The following is a 22,311-nucleotide window of genomic DNA, read 5'->3' as shown; positions in this document are numbered from 1 at the left end:
ATCTTTACCCTTTTCACCCTTTTCAAGTTAGTTCAAGAAAGTATGTTGAGAATGGTTCGCAAAAGACTCCATCGTTCAACTAATCCAAAAGCTTCAAGATAATCCCAACCCTCCTATAGGGTAGACATGGAAACAAGCTACATTGAAATAAAGTATGCATTCCTCTAGTAAAGAATTATACTTTTAAGACAAATTCCAAGAGGAATTGCATTCATCCTCGACAACAAATCACTCTAGCTTTGATAAAACCTATGAGAGAACTAAACTCTTTTGGAAAGGCATGAAAACATACATCCCAATTTTTGTAACAACCTCTAACATACCAAAGAATCAAGGGTGACATGGTGAAGATGCCAAGGGCATTGTAACTACGATCAATTCCAACACATATATGCACTGACATCTCTATGGATTTTATAGTCGGAAAAGAGATCAATGATCATGGTGGTAGTCAACTATCATTCCAAATCTTCTCATTTTTGTGCCTTACGACACCCATTTACCCCCTCCTCAGTCGCAAAGTATTCTTATATTGGATTTTCAAGTTTCTTTTCACAGAAAGATTTTGGCTTACAACCTAGGTTGTTTTATTTCATACTATTTGCAACATTGTAACCAAAATCCATTTTAGAAGGAACATCTATAGTATATTATAATGTAGAAATCTTACTTGAGAATGCAAATGGGATTTTCTATTATGCCTCTACACACAAAACGATTTACAACACATTTATAACTGAGTTGTTAATACGATGACAAACGAGTGTAATGAAATCTTGAACAAGTCAGTTATTTTAATGTGAAAATTCCATAAAACAGGGAACAATAAAAGTACCTAACCTCACACCACATATGAAAATTTGAAGAGAATAATCACTATTAAAAATGATAAGTTATATATTTTTAAAGAGAAAATAATGGAAAAAGATGGAATTATAATTGAATATCAGAAGACTAAAATTAAATTGCAAGGACAATTAGAAAATATATAGGAAAATATAATTATAAAATTTTCCAACTCTAAACTTTGGGTCAAATTAAAATCCCTTAGAGTTAATGACTACAATGATCATGGAGAAAAAACAAAAAATTGACAAGGAGGAATCCACTCCAACAAGCTCAAAAAACTTGTAATCTAGTTAAAAGAAGCATTGAACATTTTAGGAATAAGTTCAATAATATGGGAGAAATGGTTATACCAACTTATGGATTTTTCTCTTTTTATAAATTGTATCACGTGAAATTCATTCATTTAGAAAAGTTACATAGCTATTAGTTTCTTATTCACAAAGAACCTAGCATTCCATACATCAAAAAATATGGAGACAGAGCAATAAAGAAGCTCCTCAAGATGGAAAGTTACAAAAGGACAACTTAGATCCATCTAATATAAACTCAAGAAACCAACATGCTAAATTTGACTAGAACCAAAAACATTTCCAAAATGACATAAAAATCAGATTTCTCCACAAACTAGATGCCACAAAGAAATGAAAAAACAATACACAAGTACATTCGTTCCAACATGTTGAAGCCCCGAAAATCGGGTCTACAACAAGGGGGATACCCACCCGGTCCAGACCTTGAAAGCAGCTCCTTTTCCGTTTGGGATGGTGGGTCTGACTGGGGATAATGGGACCAGTTTCCCAATTTGTGTGTGTTGATAAGAATTGATATTTCTGTTTTCTAAAGATTTCTAAGTAAAATGCTTTTAATCTAAGTCTAATTTAAAACATGCAATTGTATTCTAATGAACAGAAATATTTAAGTCTAAAACTAACCCGGGATTCAACTTTTTACTTATGCGATCTAAAATAATTTCTAACAGCAATTGGTAATAAAGATCATTCAATCGCTACAAGAAAAGAATTTAATAAAAATGAATTGTTTCGTATAAGAAATTAGCCGAATCAATTGAGAGAAGTGTTGGAGAGGTAAATCCCCTCTACGGATAGAGGCGATCCCTACTAGCCCAGCAAGGGTCTAGCAACAATCAAACAATGCTGCTATGCATGTTCCTAATTACGATTAAACAAGAGGTAAAGAGCACCTACTTGGATTCCCACGCTGTCGTTTGACGAAGAGCTGTCGCCTTCGCTCCTTCGCTTTGGCTGGTCACAATCCTCCGCGATCTCCGCGAATAGATACCTGCACACACGAAGAGGAAACAAACACAAGTGTGAAATCTAGTAAAAGCAACCATACATCAGTCAGAAAAGATGTAATTCACATTTAACCATTGCAAGTACAAATGAGAATGGAACAATAATAGCAGTCATCTATCATTAATCAGAATAGAGAAGAGTACAACCAAATGTTCTGACGTCGGTAACCTTCTCAGGAGGGGCCAGTCAGCATGTATCTCAAGCATTCACCTTTGAGGATGATTCTCCCAAGACAAACAACTCTCTCTCACACACAAGCAACACAAAAACAACCTTCCCTAAGCAATCAATCACTTCCACACCTAGCACACCAAATACCTATAGTAGCAGCAATCTGAGCACTATAAGCTCTATACAATCCAAGCTATGTCTAACTAGCTGCTCATGGTAATGGTGGAAGTATATGTAGGAGAAGGAGCCTCCTAAAAGGGTGGTAGGATGGGCTTATCTTCAATGGAAGTGGTTGCAAGGGGTCGAACAGACATGCCATAGAAGGGAGTCGATATTCACAAAGCTAACAACCAAGCCTGGAGTTATCTGGAAGGCTGGTTGTTTGAACAAATTCGCCCAAACTGGATCAACGCGGATTATGAGGAAACTGACGCGATGTCACCGCGTCTACATAACTGGGATAGTCATGTCAGCGCGGAAGAACACGGGAAAGGCGCGCTGGCGACCAGCGCGGAAAAGTGATGTCCTTCCGCGCCGGTAGCGCACGAAATGCACTATGGAGCGCCTGTCATCGCAGGTATTTTGCAAACAGACGCGCTGATGAATAAAACTTTAGGAAAATGGGTTTTTGGGCCAGTTCAGAAGGCATGAAGCTTAGTGATTGGCACAGCAGGGTGACTGACAGGAAGGCAGTGACAAATTACTGTGTAATAGATGCCCCCTAAAGCATGAAGACCGAGAGAGTGGGAGGGGTGAAATGCTTTACAACACACGCCGAACTGGAACACCACCAGGAAGGACCGAAATATCTCTGATAATCAAGTACATGCAGTCTAGGCATGGGCGCAGCCATCCAAAAAGACATGCGAAAAGGTCTGTGGAATGGACGCAGCCACCCAGCTAAAGAGACCATAATAATGATAAGGTATGGTCTCAGCCATCCATGTAGACTCAGGTATGGGCGCAACCATCCATCAATGAGTCATGTAATGATCATTCACAAAATCGCAACCTGGACCATAACAGACAGGGATCCAGGGTCTTTCGCTCCGTCCCGATCCGAACAAAGTACAAGTTCAAGCATGTGAATATATGGGTTGAAGTCGAACATGCATGAACATCGTCTGATTACCAGTCAATGATGAAAACTGTTAACAGACGCGAGAGGCACCACCAATAATGACAATGGCCCTCAAGGTACTATACGTACAATCCGCGGCATGTGAATCAATGAGCTAGTGTCGAACACCCACGGAATCATTCGATCGGAGGCCAATGATGTAAACCTCGCGTCGAACACGAAGAACCTGCCATTGAGGCATGCAGGCTCTAAGGCACCTGAAGGGAGTCTCTAAGTCACCTTCCCGGATAATGAGCTGAAGTCGACAGGAAGTGACCTTGATCGAAGGTGGGCCATAATGTTTCCCACATCATCGACGCGAGACAGAGGAAAAATGATTTGTGTGAGATAGCAGATGAGGTTGTATTATTACAGAGGTCAACTTCTCTTGAACATATCGGCGGCACTGTGGCGGATTTGGCAGTATTTGACATCAAATGAGCAAAGGGTATAGTGATGATGGCAATGGGCAGATGAGAGGTCGAATAAGATAACCCAAACCCACGGAGGCCAGTGAAAAACAAGATGAGATGGTCCCACCCAGACACGAAGCAGAAGAGTGCCATGTTCAAGAGCGACATACTGCCGACACGACTATGATTACAGTTCCATTTTCCCCACCATTGCTGGCAGGTACCCCGGTTATTTTTGGATGACAAGCTTGACGGGGATAGCATATGCTTGAAGAGTGTCATTTCGACAATATCCGATGTCATCAAGTGTTTAACGAGCCTGACAAAGGAAAAACTCGGCGTCTTTTCTTGTTTAGAGAGCCTGAAAAGACAGCAGAAAAGAAGACTCCAGGGGGGTCCTTTTTCGTACAGTTGTGTCTCTCGAGCCCGAAAAAGTATAAAACAATGCTCGAAAGAACCGCCCGACCATTACGATCGAGGAGTACTTTTCGTAAATAGTGTTCTTGACCCGAAAAAGTAAAAAAGCGGTCGAAAACACGTCGTTTTAGGGCCAATAACGAGTGCGAAACGACAAACACCCGGCAATCTTTTTAAGTTACACGGTCGGAAAAAGAGCTTAAAATGACCGCCTCTCGTTCCCTTTAACGAGCTGAAAGGAGGCTCGGCCATCTTTTCTTGTTTTATGTCGGAAAAGAGCTCAAAGACGACATTGTTGGGACCAAGTGATTTCAGGACCATGATGATTTTCACCTTTTATTCGAACCTGCACAAGAGCACTACCCGCATAAATCCATTCGATATGTGTAAAAAAAACATATTAAAACATGCATTTGATAAATCTAGGGCTAAATTTATGGCAAAAGATGGTAGAAACCCAAAAATATGGATATTTATGAGTTTTTACTATAAATAGGGGGGGGTGAAAAATCATTTTACCATTTTACCATTTCTGGATGTGAAGGACGTGGAGAAGCCAGAAAGTTGACGGAGTGATTTCCAGCTCGTACGGACACCATTCTTCGAACCGTTTCTTCCAGGTAGGTTCTCCTCTCCTTGCCCTGCATTTTGATCATATTTTATAGGATTTTAACGGTCGAATTCGCCCAATTGGGCAAATTCTTGGCGCATGGATGCGCTCTCGGTCAGCGCGGGTTTCCCACGCGGGTCCGCGCTGGCCGAATTAGGACAAAACGCACCCAACTTCGGGTCAGCGCGGAAAACCCGTGTTCCTCCGCGCTGACCTTGAAAAATAACAAAGGGCTGCCAAAACAGCCGCGCTGGCGCGGAAAAAAAAAAAAAAAAAAAAAAAAAAAAAAAAAAAAAAAAAATTATTGTTTCAATTTGAACGTAAAAAATTTCATGCCAGCACTTCTAATTTCTTTTCATGGCTTGTGCAGGACGCAATGGCTTTCCAATGGCAGGAAAGAGTGCATGAGGTTGAGGACATAGCTGCATTTGCAAGTGTGGAGTGCTGCAATGCCATGCGGGCATGCGGGTTCATGAAGTTCTTCCTTACACCGCGCCTAAGGGCCCAGCATGATCTCCTCGAGCTACTGATCAGGGCATGGAACCCGGTGGATGGGAAATTCACCATCCGGGGCCAAGACATTGAATTCGACCATATGGACATTTTCTTTCTGACTGGGTTGTCACGTCGGGGTGCAAGGCCCATCATAGAGGGACAACGACCTGGCGGCGGTCCTCTAGACGATCTCATGGCTCGAGTATGTCCAAAAGCCGAGAAGACGCGGAGTGGGAAAGTGGCAATCCCCACGGTGAGAAACATAGTCCTTCGCACCATCCTGTTCATGGTGACCCGGGTAGCGGGAAGCATGGCCAACCACGAGGCCTCGAAGACTCACCTTATGCTAGCTCTCGATTGCCTTGAGCCTACTGTGTTAGATTGGGCCACAGCGGTGACCAACAACATGAAGAGGCAGCTCAGCAACTGTCATCGTGGAGAGACCAAGCAGTTCGGCTACGGGTCTATCCTAGTCCCGCTTATCCTAGAGCGAGTGCCAGCCATGCGGCTGCAGACGATGGCCGTGGATGCTCCTAGGGATCCTCGGGAGACGAGGGCCACACGATGGGCTCGCATCATGCCATGCGGAGGTGGTGGCCGGCCACATGCCTGGGGGGCATTCTTCCGGGACTGGCTAGATCAGCAGGTTGTCTTCGTGGAGGACTGGCCATACGCGGGTATGGATTTCCGCAATGACCCTGATATGGTACTGCCCCCAGGGGAACAGTGGGATGATGCAGGTATAACACTTGACTTTTTGAGTTTTGTAATGTTTTTGAATTTTTCATGTACATGCCCTAATAAATGTCATGGCATGCAGATGTGGGGCCCACTAGACCGATTAGCCTGGCTGCCGAGGCACGGAGAGAGGGACAGGGAGCTGGAGCCCTGGCCTTAGTCCCTCCAGGGGTTGACACGTCAGAGACTGTAGCTCGCAACCTTGAGGGGTTGCTGGAGGGAGTGCCTGACTACCAGGGGGTCGAGGAGGTCCCTTTAGAGCACCAGATCCATACAGTGGGGGTGGAACCCAGGGTGCACCGCCTTCTGAGGCGGGTAGCACGAGCGGCTGTGTACTACAGAGAGCACCACCCGGCTCAATAGTCGCCTAGGCTTTATTTCCACTGTTATTTTGAGACACATGACTCAGACATACTGATATTTTGGACATATACACTTATTTTTGAGCGCCTTAGTGCGCCACACGATATATATATATATATATATATATATATACATACCGGCTTTTTGGATGGATCATTGTTACATGTGATGATGTTTTGTTTATGTTATGCAATTGTTCAGTACAACTGTGATCTTATGTATGAATTTGCACGACACATGACCCATGTATTTTAATGTTTTTAATGCAAGCTTAAAAGCACACACAGCACGCATGCAAACTATGCTTGAGAAAATATTTACATATGCTTATTCTTAGATGGATCTTTTACATATGATGATGTGTTTTATATGCCATGCGACTGTTCGACACACATGTGATCTGATGTATCTATTTGCATGACAAGCGACCCATCGTGAAATATGCACATGCATTTTATTTTTATGAAAGCTTAAAGACACACATGATAATCACGTATGCAAACTATGCTTTGAACAATGGATTTTATTTTTGATGCAAGCTTAAAGGCACGTATATACATGCAAACTATGCTTGATGGGAAAAGAGCGGGCATGCCCCCAGCATCGTGTCTCAATTCGAGGTCCATGCCCCCCAAGCTTCAAGCCATTGAAAATGGGTTGAAGGTTGACAAAACAGTTATTGTGCTCGAATTGCATGAGCTCATGTTTCATTGTTTTAACGAGGTTGACACAGGTAAAAGAACTATCCTCGGAACGCCTTGTTTCATTGTTTAGCGAGCTTGACACAAGACAAGGAACTGTGCTCCATCCAGACTTCGTCATAATGAATGGGAAGTGGAGGCCCCCAAGGAAGTGGCTCCGGAGGGAAGGCCAACATCTTGGAAATCAGGACCTAATGCCCCCAGGACACTATGCATGATGGTGTCATCACTGGGTACGGGCACGGGGTGGATGGCCACGTAGTTGATTTGTGGCGAGGCAGATGCAACTTGTGGATGAAAGCCAGGAGGGAAAGACGAATGCGCGGGAGGGGCTTGTGGACGAACGAACGATAATTGATCGAACGTCACGATTCTTCCGTCGTGTGGGAAGCAGACCACACGGAAAAGTGAAGAAACAAGGGCTCCCATGGCATACACATAATCACGACCAAGGAGAAGACTGAAGTCTAGAGAACCTTGGGTAACTGAGATGTCTATATAGACAGTCTTGCCCCCCAAAGTAATAGGAAACTTTGGAAGGATCCCTAATGGCTGACTCGTTCCTCCGTCAAACGCGGTGAGATGCGGTGCGACAGGTACAAGCGATGGGGAACCCAAAGCTCGCCAAGTAGTAACGGGCATAAGACTAACCGATGCTCCTTCGTCTAACACAGTGCCAGGCAGCGCCTTATTGCAAGCATAGGCGGTGACCCAGAAAGGCACATGGGACGGAAGGGGAGGGGCAGTCAAACGACTCCAATCAAAGGAGATGACCGAGCTACTTGGTGGGGGAACCATATGGTTTCCCCCCTGCTCGGAAAGAACCGAATCTAAATTCTCTGGAGACGTTTCAGGAGAACCTTTATCAAGCTCAGGAGAATCCGAGGAGACGAGAAGAACATGAGAATTTTGTTCTTCCGAAACAGAGTGGTTGAGAGGAGGTGAACTCGAATCAACACCCTTTCCGACCAACGGCAGGTCTGGAACAGGCTGGGAACAGCCAGGTTCGGGAAGAGGGGCCTGGACAAAAGGGGAATCTGAAGCGATCTCTTTGTGGACAGGGGCGCAATCTACAACTGTAGAAAGACGTTGATAACCAGCGAGAAATGGATTCGGAGGAGCAGCAAGACTTTCCAACACCGCAGAGGCTTTATCCATGAGTGGACAAAGGCGAAGGGGATGTTTGCCTTCACAAAGTCGACAGGGGATTCGAAGCTTCCCTTTCTCCTTACCATTCCCAACTGATGAAGTAGCATCGCCATGATCATCAGTAGACGATGGAGGGCGGGCTGGATCGTGAGACCAAACTTCTAATACCCTGGGGATGCCAGGACAATCACGAAGCAGATGGTCCTCCCTGCATAATCGACAAGGAAACTTAACCTTCCGCGGAGGAGCAGAAGGTGACCCGACTTCAGGTGTACTGGAGTGGATAGCTGGACTTGAGGGGGGGACTGTGTGTGTAAGCTCTCCCTTAGGAGACTTCTTCTTCTTGGTCTTCCTCTTCTTCTTCTTAGCCACCTGGTTATGCGAATCGAGACTTTCACCAGGCGAAGTACAAGAGGACGACGTAGAAGTAGGCGTCGAGGGGGAGAGATTCACCTTAGGATCAACATGATGTTGTTCAGGTGGAGGGACTGATGAACTAACAGCCGATACGGTAGGGACCAAAGAGGTTGGAAACAACCACACATGCAACCCGACAGTTAACCCTGGGAGGGACAACGTCGCCATATACGGAGCACCAACATTCCCAAGAGGAGGGAATTGTCCTGGATTCCCATCAGAGGGGGACCCTGGGTTAGTGAATCCTGGAAAAGTTGCCATAGCAAACAAACACGAAACCTACTCAAGCTAGCGCACACAAGACCTAACCAGGAAATGTTATCACGGCCGAATAAATTTTTAAGACATTGGAATTAGACTTGACCTTTTCATGTTTCGAGAGTCGAGAAAAGGACGAAAAGATGACTCCAGTCTCCTTCGAATGTTTAATGAGCACGAAGTGACAAGACGCTCACTTACACCTTTTCATTTAGGGAGTCCGAAAAGGATCAAAAGTGACTGCTCTGGAGATTCTAGGTAAAAGGTGTGCCAGACTTTTCGCAAAACCACAGAATACTTTTTAGGGTACGGGTGGTCAATCTTCGTGAATGCTGTGTTCACCGCATTGCGAATCGTAAGGCGGCAGACTCGGCTTCCCATGGATCAAGGATAAAAGCCTAGTGGGGTCTCCCTATATACGCGACGGTACGTGGGAGCATAGTCCGTGTTAGACCACTATCGAGTCACAGAAGGAGGAATCACCCAACCGTAATGTGAAACAACAGTGACTATGTTTAAAGACGCCGGAACACGTCTCTAACCTAGACCTCTAGATGTTTGTGTTTAGTTCCAATGCGTTTTTAGATTCATTCGGTTCATTTTATAGTTGATCTTGAGATTAAGTTTCAATTTCAGGTCCTATCGTATGTTCTCTCACAATTACCTAGATGCGAACTATATGCCAAAAAGAATCATTGTGTTCGATGAATTCTAGCTATGGAAGGGTAAAGAGATTTCAATCAAACAAAACGAACACAATCAATCAAACAGCCTAATGCAACTGAAAGCGAGGAAAGGAAACTTTTTCTTTTGAAAATGCAAATCAATGAAACATTCGTTTCCTTTTCAATTTTTAAAAGCAAAGCCACTAGTTTGATTTTCTTTTAGTGACACAAAGCATCTAAAATAATTTGGAGGAACTAGAACACCAAGCAAAATGCAATTGCCTAATGAAAGCACACAAAGTTCCCAAAATACTCAACAAAAGATTTCCAAATCAATGAGAAAATCAAGTTCCGCACGAGCTATGTGATCTAAGCTCGGCAAGACAAGCAAGGATTGAAACAAGGGGGAAAGCGAGAAATGCACGGAAACACAACCAAAAACACTCCAACAATCGCTGAACAAGTGCACTCAACAAATCTGAAGTTGGCTGGTCAAACGAGAAAAACAAAATCCTTACGGAAGGCTTGACACACACGCACGGCCACTAGATACCCTAGGGCTAGAGTGCAAAATCAACAGAAAAGGGCAAACACCCGAAGGATGAGAGTTACAACCAGTCAATTAGAGACTCAAAACCATTCAGCAATCGAAAAAGTGACGGTGTAAACACAAACCAAGCAGCGAAAGCAAAAGGGAAGGTATCCGCAAAACCAAAAACTAAGCAAAAACGGAACCCTATGGATCCAGACTCCGCAATCAAGGAGTTCAGAGTTCAGACAGTGAAAAGTAAGTCACAAAGCAGGTGGAGAGAAGAAGGGATAGTCAAAGCAAGAGGTTCAGGAGGCTATTTTGGTCAAAAATGAACTTTACAGGACCAGCGCGGGTAGCCTTCAGCAACTCGGCGTTGACAGGAGGAGGCCTGCAGCAACTTTGCGACGTCAGTGCGGAAGGACAAGGATAAAGCGCGTTGTCTCAGAAAAACGAGGTCAGCGCGGAAAGAAACCACACAGACGCGATGACACAGATCACAAAGAAGCGGGGGCGCGATGCCAGCGCGGAAGGACACGAATAAAGCGCGTTGTCTCTAAAAACGAGGTCGGCGCGACTGTTAGACGTAAAGACGCGATGAAAAGGATACCAAAGGAACAGGGGCGCGATGCCAGCGCGACTGTCCTGAATTAAAACGCGCTGAGGATGAAAAACAAGCAAAGCCAAAGCAAAACTTCCCAAACCAAAGGCAAGAGCCTTCTAACAATCAAGACACTTCCCAGATGTACCCAGAAAGTTTATAAGCAGAGAGACAATCCCAGAATCTCGGAAAAAGAGACCAATCAAAGTCAAACACAAAAGTGGACTCAAGAGACAAAAAGGCTGATCCCCAGTGGAGTCGCCAAATTGTTGGAGAGGTAAATCCCCTCTACGGATAGAGGCGATCCCTACTAGCCCAGCAAGGGTCTAGCAACAATCAAACAATGCTGCTATGCATGTTCCTAATTACGATTAAACAAGAGGTAAAGAGCACCTACTTGGATTCCCACGCTGTCGTTTGACGAAGAGCTGTCGCCTTCGCTCCTTCGCTTTGGCTGGTCACAATCCTCCGCGATCTCCGCGAATAGATACCTGCACACACGAAGAGGAAACAAACACAAGCGTGAAATCTAGTAAAAGCAACCATACATCAGTCAGAAAAGATGTAATTCACATTTAACCATTGCAAGTACAAATGAGAATGGAACAATAATAGCAGTCATCTATCATTAATCAGAATAGAGAAGAGTACAACCAAATGTTCTGACGTCGGTAACCTTCTCAGGAGGGGCCAGTCAGCATGTATCTCAAGCATTCACCTTTGAGGATGATTCTCCCAAGACAAACAACTCTCTCTCACATACAAGCAACACAAAAACAACCTTCCCTAAGCAATCAATCACTTCCACACCTAGCACACCAAATACCTATAGTAGCAGCAATCTGAGCACTATAAGCTCAATACAATCCAAGCTATGTCTAACTAGCTGCTCATGGTAATGGTGGAAGTATATGTAGGAGAAGGAGCCTCCTAAAAGGGTGGAAGGATGGGCTTATCTTCAAGGGAAGTGGTTGCAAGGGGTCGAACAGACATGCCATAGAAGGGAGTCGATATTCACAAAGCTAACAACCAAGCCTGGAGTTATCTGGAAGGCTGGTTGTTTGAACAAATTCGCCCAAACTGGATCAGCGCGGATTATGAGGAAACTGACGCAATGTCACCGCGTCTACATAACTGGGACAGTCGTGTCAGCGCGGAAGAACACGGGAAAGGCGCGCTGGCGACCAGCGCGGAAAAGTGATGTCCTTCCGCGCCGGTAGCGCACGAAATGCACTATGCAGCGCCTGTCATCGTGTAGGAATTTACAAGGTAAGTTCCACAGAAAGAATACCAAAAGGACACCGCTCACAACCAGATCTCAAATCAATACACCAGTATTTTTGACGTCGTTAAAACCCTCAGAGTGCAAGGAGGGAAACAGTCCACGGCCTGTCCCAACGTGGGTACTACAGGCAATTTATTAATCAAAGAATGAAAATTTACATAAGCTTCTCTCATGCACGGATTACCCGAACAATGACCCTCCATGCACTTTAAATAGAACTCATGGACCAATCGGGTGTCAAGCCACGGATCAAGTATCGGTAATACCGAGGTGAGAGTGAACCGTCGGATCACTACATATCGTGACCGTCGGATTGTAAGTTACAAAATGTACAACGATAAAGAAACACACTTTACCTAACTCTAACCTAACTCTATACTAGACCAAGTTGAACTTAACTATATCCTATGTGTCGGAATATCCTAACATCCCCCCTTAAGAACAACTTGGGATAGGATTGAAGGATTTACAAATATGACACAATAGGAGAAGGAAGGAGGCACTAGAGCCTATCCCCCCTTAGTGACAACTTCCTGAACTCCAAGCATATATCGAAGTTTAGTGAACTTCGCCTCTGTGAGAGCCTTTGTGAAGATGTCTGCAACCTGATCATCTGTTGGACAATATTGCACTTCAAGAACATGGTCATGAATGAGCTTTCTGATGAAGTGCATGTGTAGTTCAATGTGTTTGCTGCGCTGATGCTGGACTGGATCTTTGCATAGCTGAATGGCACTTTGATTATCACACCAAAGTGTGGTGGGATGCTGCTGCTCAAAGCCAAACTCTGATAGGATCTGACGAAGCCACAAGGCTTCCTTACTAGCTTCCACGGCACCACGATACTCTGCTTCTGCTGACGAAAGAGAAATGGCAGCCTGTTTCTTACAAGCCCATGTAATAGGTCCTGAACCAAAAGTGAAGACATAACCGGCAGTAGACTTCCGACCATCATGGTCACCAGCCCAATCAGAATCAGTGAAACCAACTAGCAGAGGAGCTGCTTTGGCACTGTAATGAATCCCAAACTGTATTGTACCTCGAACATAACGAAGTATTCTTTTAGTTGCTTTCCAATGACTTTCACGGGGGTTTTGCATAAAACGAGCAACAAGGCCAACAGCAAAGGAAAGATCAGGACGAGTATGGGTTAAATACAAGAGTTTTCCGACAAGTTGACGGTATAAGGTAGCATCAACTTCAGGAGAAGTACAAGAGACTGAAAGTTTGACTCCAGACTGAAAGGGAGAAGGGGCTGGCTTACAGTCTTCCATGTGAAAATGACGAAGAATATCACAAGCATACTTGGACTGGGAAAGGAAAATACCCTCTTGGGATTGCAAGACTTGAAGACCGAGAAAATAGTGTAAGTGTCCTAAGTCTGTCATTTCAAATTTCTTTTTAAGGCTGGACTTCACATGGTTTATAAGGTTGGGATCACTACCAGTAAGAATAAGATCATCAACATAAAGAACAAGGATGATAAGAGAGTTGCCCACTTTCTTGGTGTAGACAGTATTGTCAGAATGACACCTAGAAAAGCCAGATTCTAAAAGAAAGCTATCCATTTTGGCATACCAAGCCCGAGGAGCTTGCTTGAGGCCATAAAGGGATTTCTTAAGTCGACAAACAAGGCTGGAGTCTGTTTGTATGAAGCCAATGGGTTGTTCCATATAGATTTCTTCCTGCAAGTCCCCATGCAAGAAGGCAGATTTAACATCCATCTGATGGACTTCCCATTTTAAAGAGGCAGCAAGGGAAAGAACAAGGCGGATAGAGTTCATTTTGGCAACATGGGAGAAGGTTTCAGTGTAGTCAATGCCTTCAACCTGTGAAAAGCCCTTAGCAACGAGACGAGCTTTATGTTTATCAACTTTCCCATCTGGTCCATACTTGGTTCTGTAAACCCATTTACATCTAACAAGTTTGCGTCCCTTTGGTAGAGGAACAAGATCCCATGTATCATTTGTCATCAATGAATGATATTCTTCATTCATAGCTGCTTCCCAATGTGGATGGCCTGAAGCTTCTGCAAAAGTGTCAGGATCATGATTTACTGGAGCTTGAGCCAGTAAAGAAGAGGCTCTTTCAAACTGAGAACGTGTACGTCGCTGATCTGTAGGATCACCGGCAAGATCACCTGCTGCATCCCGAGTAGCACGGACCCATCTTGGAAGTTGAGGATCCTGAGAAGGTGGGGGAGGATTATCATCCTCGCTTTCATCATCTGAAGAAGAAATGTTTTCAAAAGTAGAAGAGATAGGAAGAGGTGGCACATCCGCCGGACTAGGCTCGCAGGCCGATTTATTTTCATCAAATTTTACATCTCTTCTAATGATAACATTTTTGGACTTAAATGGAATAAGTCTATAACCTTTTACATCTTCAGAATATCCAACAAAAGTACATTTCTCACTCTTAGGTTCTAAAGCTTTATGCTTTTCATCTGGAATATGGGCCCATGCTTCACTTCCAAACACACGAAAGTGACTTACATCTGGTTTAATGGAACTCCAAGCTTCTTCTGGAGTGATATTCTCTAGAACCTTAGTAGGAGTGCGATTGATTATATAATTTGCACAATTAATTGCTTCGGCCCAAAAACTAAGACTGAGTCCTTTAGATTGCAGCATACAATTAGCCATTTCCTTTAAGGTGCGATTTTTCCTTTCAGCTACACCATTTTGTTGTGGAGTGTATGGAACAGTATGTTGCATTTGAATTCCATTTTCGGTGCAAAAGTTGATGAATGTGTTTTTAACATATTCTCCACCATTATCAGTTCTTAGCTTAAGAATTTGATGTCCAGATTGTTTTTCAACAAAGGCTTTGAAGGCCAAAAAAGTGTTAAATACTTCGCTCTTGAGTTTTAAGAAGTATACCCAAGTGCGTCTGGAGAAATCATCAATGAAAGTTAAGAAGTACTTGCAGCCAGAGAATGAAGCAACAGGAAGAGGACCACATAAATCACTGTGCACAAGCTGTAAAGGGGCTGAGGCGTGCCAAGAGGCACGTTTGTCAAAACTTTCCCGATGATGTTTTCCGAGTACACATCCGGAACAAACACCATCTCTGCAAGATACCATAGGAAGACCTGTCACCATATTTTCTTTACATAGATGCTGAAGGGAGCGATAGTTTAAGTGACCAAATCGCTCATGCCAAAGTTTGCTCACTTCATCATTATGAGCAACAAATACTGAGGGAAGATTGGATGACCCAAAGTTGTGAAACTTATACAACCTTTTGGAATCATCAGCAAGACCAGTAGCTAGAATCTGTTTAGGATCTTTTAGATCCTTGATTACAACATCATGAGGTGAAAATTCAACAATTTTACCTTCACCTGAATGAGTTATCTGATAGACAGATAGAAGGTTGCAGGATAAGGTTGGAACACATAATACATCATTAAACTGACCATTGTCTAGATGAACAGTTCCAGTCCCTACAACATTAAGAGATCTATCATCACCAATATATATATTTTTGGTGTTACAATCATTTAAAGAAGAAAACATGGCTTGATTTTTGGCCATGTGACAAGAGGCTCCAGAATCAATGAGCCACTCATGAGAATGAGAAGAAGAAGAAGATACATTTAATGCATAACCAGACTGAGATGATTGATAATGACATGCAGAAAGTGCCATTCCGGAAGTTGAAGTTGAAGTAGGCTCCACATGGATGTTATGTTTCTTCATTGCGGCTTCCAAGGCTTCCATCTTCTTAAAGCATTTAGATTCTAAGTGGCCATCTCGATTACAAAAGTTACAATGTCTATCAGTCTTCTTCCATTTGTTTTTATTGGTCTTATCATTTTGCTGAAATGATCTTTCATTTTGAGGCTGAGATGGTTTAGGACCATTCTTTTGAGGATATGACTTTTTGGGATTCTTTGAATTTGGTTGCTGCTGGGCGGCTAACGCTTTCATGGAAGAGTTTCCAAGATTAAGAAGACCAAGGTGTAAGAGTTTTTCTTGTTCTCTTATTAAGGAATCACAAAAGGAGTCAAAGGAAGGGGCCTTGTATTCTTGTCCTTGACAAATGAAAGCTTCCCTTGTAGAATGGAAAGTGGAAACAAATACAGAGTAGGCTGGTCCCAACTTAGTAAGGATGGAATAAATAAGGTTACCATCTTCTTTCTTAACTTTAACACCTTCCAAGAGATATCTAAGGGTCTTGAATTTGGACAAGAAATCTTCAATGCAAGAAAAATTATTAGGATCCAAAGTAAGCAGCTCATTTTCAAGTTGATGGGCTCTAATTTCATTTTTAATTCCAAAAACTTTAGCAAGTTTTTCTAATGCTTCATGAGGAGTCTCAAGTTCTGCAATGTGGAATCTAAGATCAGGAGAAACAGACATCCCTATCAAACCACGTGCTTGATCTTGTCTATTTTCCCATTTTGTCGCCTTGTCTTCATCTTTTGGTTTCTTCTCTTGGTCTGTGGCTATTCTGTAGAGACCTTTACTTCTAAGTAAATCTCCCATGTAGGCTACCCATTGGAAGTAGTTAGTGCTGTCAAGAATGACTTGGCATGGACTTTCCATTTTTTTTTTAAAAACTGAAGCTGAAGATGCTGAAAGTAAGTGTTTCAATGGATAGATCTCGAAAAAATAGGCGGTTTTAAAAAAAACGGCTCTGAAAAAGGCTTCCGGATGAAGAAGTTATGGCTTTTTGAAAAAAAATGTTGACGTTGCCGGCAAAGTGCGGGAATGAAAAAATCCGCCCCCACAAAATGGAGACTTGAACCCAAGACCTCTACTCTCTTAAAATAGCTTTGAACCAATTGATCTATACAAAAAATTTGAGAGAGAGAGAGAGAGAGAGGGGGGGGGGGGCCTTGGTTTGCGTGCTTGCCTTGAGAAAGCTCTTTTTTCCCTACAAAACACAAAACACAAAACCCAACACGAATATGCAAAGAAAAACGAACCTTACGGCTCGAAGTTAGCTTTAGCCAAAAAACTAAAAAAAAAATTTAAAAAAAAATCTCAAAGTTAGCTTTAGCCGAAAAACTAAATATTTTTCTCAATGTTTCTGATTTTCCGAGATCACACTAAGGTGCAGGGAAAAGAGCATACGCATGAGAAAAATCCTTCCTTTCTGTTTCTGATTTTCCCAGATCTCACAGAGTCACAGGGCAAAGAGCATACGCAGAAATGAAAGGTATAGATCCGGTTAAAAAAAAGGCTAAATAAACTGAGACCGAAATAAGCAGAGAGAAAATAACAGTAAACTGCAAAAAAAAACACTGTATACCTCCCGATCTGAAAAATGACGCAGCTAGGGCTACCGGAAACCTTTTCGCGTGAAACGAAAGGGGTTCCTCACTGGAACAGATGCTCCGAACGCAACAGAGCAGTCCTCTCGGCCCGAAAGTAGTCAGAAACAGCAGATCTAGGAAACGACAGCCGCATGCAGTTCTACCGGCTTCAGATTTGGATCACCAATGGACGCGGCCCTCAAATTGCTCTGATACCATGTAGGAATTTACAGGGTAAGTTCCACAGAAAGAATACCAAAAGGACACCGCTCACAACCAGATCTCAAATCAATACACCAGTATTTTTGACGTGGTTAAAACCCTCAGAGTGCAAGGAGGGAAACAGTCCACGGCCTGTCCCAACGTGGGTACTACAGGCAATTATTAATCAAAGAATGAAAATTTACATAAGCTTCTCTCATGCACGGATTACCCGAACAATGACCCTCCATGCGCTTTAAATAGAACTCATGGACCAATCGGGTGTCAAGCCACGGATCAAGTATCGGTAATACCGAGGTGAGAGTGAACCGTCGGATCACTACATATCGTGACCGTCGGATTGTAAGTTACAAAATGTACAAGGGTAAAGAAACACACTTTACCTAACTCTAACCTAACTCTATACTAGACCAAGTTGAACTTAACTATATCCTATGTGTCGGAATATCCTAACACATCGCGGGTATTTTGCAAACAGACGCGCTGATGAATAAAACTTTAGGAAAATGGGTTTTTGGGCCAGTTCAGAAGGCATGAAGCTTAGTGATTGGCACAGCAGGGTGACTGACAGGAAGGCAGTGAAAAATTACTGTGTAACAAGAAGCATATCGCATAATAAGTCATTCATACATTGAGCATAAACTGAATAGTCATCACCATACAAAAGTGCCAAATGATAACTCAAACATTCAAGCTTTCATATCTAAATAACTGAGCATAAAATATTACTTTGACACATAAGCAAAAATCATTAAGAGATAAAAGTACCATTGATAACAAGTCCTACTCATGAGCTTCAACAATATAGATTTATCTCTTCCTAGTTCAACATCAACTAACAGTACAAAAGTGCATTTTAGTAGCAGACATTAAACACAGATATCAATAAATATCATTCCATTCATTCATCAAAACCTCCTCTGAAGGTACAGAAGTGCATGTTCTGAGGAAATTTTTTTGACAAATTTCAGGACCCTTTTCTAAATGCATGAGAGGGGTTAAAATACTACTTCCTAAATACTAAAAATAGTTTATTACAAAAATATAGGAGGAGGTTTAAATGACCGTCCTCATCTAAGGCAAAAATAAATCAAAACTAAAACTAAAACTGAATCTGGAATTAACTATCTATGTATCTATTCTCTGAGATCGCAAGCATTCAGCATCGGCTGGAGGAGCGTCGGTTGGTTGACCTCCGATTTTAGTTGCCCTACGAAAACAGAATCGGCAAGTGCTAGCGCTATCTTCTCGGTAGAGTTCGTAAGGCATTTGAGAGTCATGCATTGACTGTGCAGTTTAACCAAGTACTGCCAGTAAGTTTCCCAATTCAACTTGGTTAACTTCTTGATGGACTCTGCCCTTTCCTTAGTCTTTTGTCTCCAGCTTGTCTATAGTTGTTGTGCCTTTGGGAGAAATCTCGGTGCGGTCTCTGAAATGAGGTTTGCTCTGTGCAAGTTTTCATTGACACAGTCAATGACGTTGTTTGCCACTGTAGCTACTTCTTCTGCTGCCTGTTCTGCCTTCCTAATCTATGCGTCCCACTTATGGAAAAACATTTCTTTGTGGGCTTCATTGATTCTGAGTGCACCTTCTTTCTTTCCTTCTTCCGATCCCTTCCAAGTAAAATAATTAAAAATTATTTTATCAATTAAATCATAATCATGTCGCAAGTCCACGACTTGATTGGTAATTTTATTGCTTATCTTGCAATGGGAACTCCATTGCGATATTCTTTGGCATAATGCCTTTTGTTGTTGCAAGAGTTGGTCGTTTAAGGCAAGGGCTTCTGAGACAAACTCTATAAGCTTGGGATCATCTTTATGCATTTCAAGCATAGCCTGCAACTGATTTTCTTTTTTGGCCAAATTGTTCTGGTATCCTAGTTGTATCTGTTGAAAATCTTGTTGTAACTTTTCTAACCTCTCCTCTGCTTCTCGGTTGGCACTAGCTTGCTGTAGCTGTTTCTGCAAAACTTGGATTTGTTCCTCTCTATCCTTAAGTAATTGATGTACTTCAAACGCTTTATCAATTGTAGCAGAAACATAGGCTCCTACAATCTGAGATAACTTAGTTAGATTTTCAGTAGGGTCAGTGGTAGGGTCTCGCCAAAGGACGTCTAGCTGCTCTGCCTCAGGTGAGAGCACGTTGTCGAGTTTCCTTTTCTTTCTTTGCTTTCTTACCACTGCCTTATGCTGTGGGCTATAGAATACATCTAGAAGAGTAATTTCCTCTATTTTGAGCATGATTTCAGATGATGGGGTAATGGGAATATGCTCCATTTCTAGAGCATTGCTGACTATTTCCATGATCATATCTGTCACTGTCTGTACTATACTCTCAGGTGTCTTCGTGTTCTGCTCCTCAGCATTAATCAATTCATTGGATGTTTCCCACTCTTTATCCAACTCAGTTCTCACTGGCTTTGGTGGTTGGATTATGGGAGGGGGAACTTTCAAGACCTGTTGCTCCGGCGCTCTTTAGATTGGACAGTGTCTCTAACTGACCCTTCACTTTGTTACGATCGCTCTCAAACTGTTTAGAGCGTTCTGGTGATTCTTTTCCAGACTTAGACCTGGACTTGTCTGTACCTGAGCTTCCACTTAAACTGATACTGGGAGTAGGCTCCCTTATTGGTTCCAAGCGTAACTTATCCAAGGGGATGTTAGCTAATCTCCTTTCTCTGTACAATTTGAATTCTTGGAATTCCGTTGGGGGAAATTGAATTTGAGCCATGTGCAAAACTTCTTTCAGTGTGCTTTTCTGTTGGAAGGCATCATCAAAAAGATCATCTTCTTTGGAAAATACTTTTATCTTGACAGTAGTAGTGAAATTCTTAATGACATCAAAAGGGTCAAATTGTCTTCCTGGAAACTTGAACAGTCGTAGACACAGCATATTGTCTACTTCTTTGAATGCATGACCTAAATCAAACAATGAAAAGGCCCCACAGGCCACTGGAAATTGCGGCCAAATGGCCTTTTTCTTGTCTTTCAACTCTTTGCTCATCCCTCCCACTCCGCAGGTTTGGTAGGAAATTTCTCAAGCCAATAACTTATCAGGAACATGTAAGGGTAGGACATGAGGGGAAGCAATGCTTCGAAATACTATGATATAGGTAAAAATCTCTTCTCCAAACCATCTTGTGACAGGGAGAATGTCAACTTTCACTTCGGGGGAAAATCTTGGGGCATCCCTATTATACAACATTCTATACAGAGGCAACATAATTCCATGGCACATTCTGTAAAAATACGGGATAAACTTGGAATCCCACAATTCCTTATGATAAATGTGAATGGGCAAGGGATTCTGTATAGTCCACTTCCAAACCATTATAGGAAATTTGGAAACATAACATATTGCATCCATAACATAAGCAGCTAAATAGAAAGGAGGATAAATCATCTGAGTGGTAGTTCTTTTGGATCGGTAGTTCCAAATAGCCGAAGCTAAATTATCAGACAATATCTGAGCCCAATCCATAATAGTGGCATTAGTGGCTGCATCTAATAGGGGTAGCCACTCAGATGAAAACTTGTTGACGTTGGGCTTTCCATATAGTCTACATAGCATAGCAGCAACAAAGCAATATGGGGAGGAGAGGGAACTAGTACTGTACATACCGTGTTTGTCCTTTTTCAATGGTTCTTCCCTCACTGACCAGTTCTTGGTACACTCCACCAAATCTTCGTTTTCTTTGGCAAACTTCTCCACGAACTGCTTGTTGTAGGTTGCCTGCAGCTCTGGTAGATGATACATAAGCCTTAAATCTTGTGAAGTGAATGACCCAATGAGGTCTTGGCTTCGAGACTTGAATTGTCTGTCTGTTATATCAGCACTGTCTAGTACCCACTTAACCATGTCTGTGTATGGAAGAATCTTAGGTCTTGCCGCTATTCGATGAAGGAATGAACATGCAAGTTCAATGATTGATGCCTCGGACGACCTGCGTGAGTCTGTTGTTGCTTTAACCTCCATAACTCTCGGCTTTTCTTCTTCGAGCAGACTGTACATGCCTTCCCAAGTAGTTATGTCGAAATCTCTGTTGCATGTGGTGTCTGTGTATAAGGGCGTCATCTCTTTATCCTCAGCAACTGGAGCTTTTCCCTTCTTTCCCATTTTGTTCTGCACACTGTTGTGTATATTATTCTGCTTGTCGCTCCTGCAAATTTACAAGTAAGGAAATCATAATGATAAGAGATAAAGTGACAGGAAAGCTCTTTAATTTTGAAATCATATCAAATATACCACCCTACGTGAAATAACCTTTCGATCAGATTTAAATCTTATCTCATAAATGACCATCAACTAACCATTAAATTGACATTAATGCCCATAACTCGGGATTACGAGAAATACTTTATTGAACCATGAGCCCTACAGATCTGCGATAAAGCGATTTTGCGATTTGCTTCGCAATATCACAGATCTAATTTGTTAACAATCATTTATTTCGTTGGGTGGTTGCGTGATGCAATTTTTGAGACGCCTTATCGCATATCGCCGGATCGGGATATTTTACCTTAGGTGATACTTGCAGCGTATGAAATCTATGATGTGCGATGAGTCTTTAAGGCGCGCAATCTCGTATCGCGTTTTCGCAATTTCGAAAGCTTGTTCATATGATGTTCCCCATTACCCTCTGCGACGCAATGCTTTATTGTTAAAAGAACAATTTTATTTAGAACTTATCATAAAACTTAGTTTTTTAGGTTTTGCGGGTGTT

This window comes from Pinus tabuliformis, chromosome 3_1 (genome assembly GCF_031772625.1).
Source record: "Pinus tabuliformis cultivar Carrire ecotype Pingquan chromosome 3_1, CPIR1, whole genome shotgun sequence".
Taxonomy (NCBI): Eukaryota; Viridiplantae; Streptophyta; class Pinopsida; order Pinales; family Pinaceae; genus Pinus; species Pinus tabuliformis.
Note: the sequence above shows the minus strand (reverse complement) of the source record.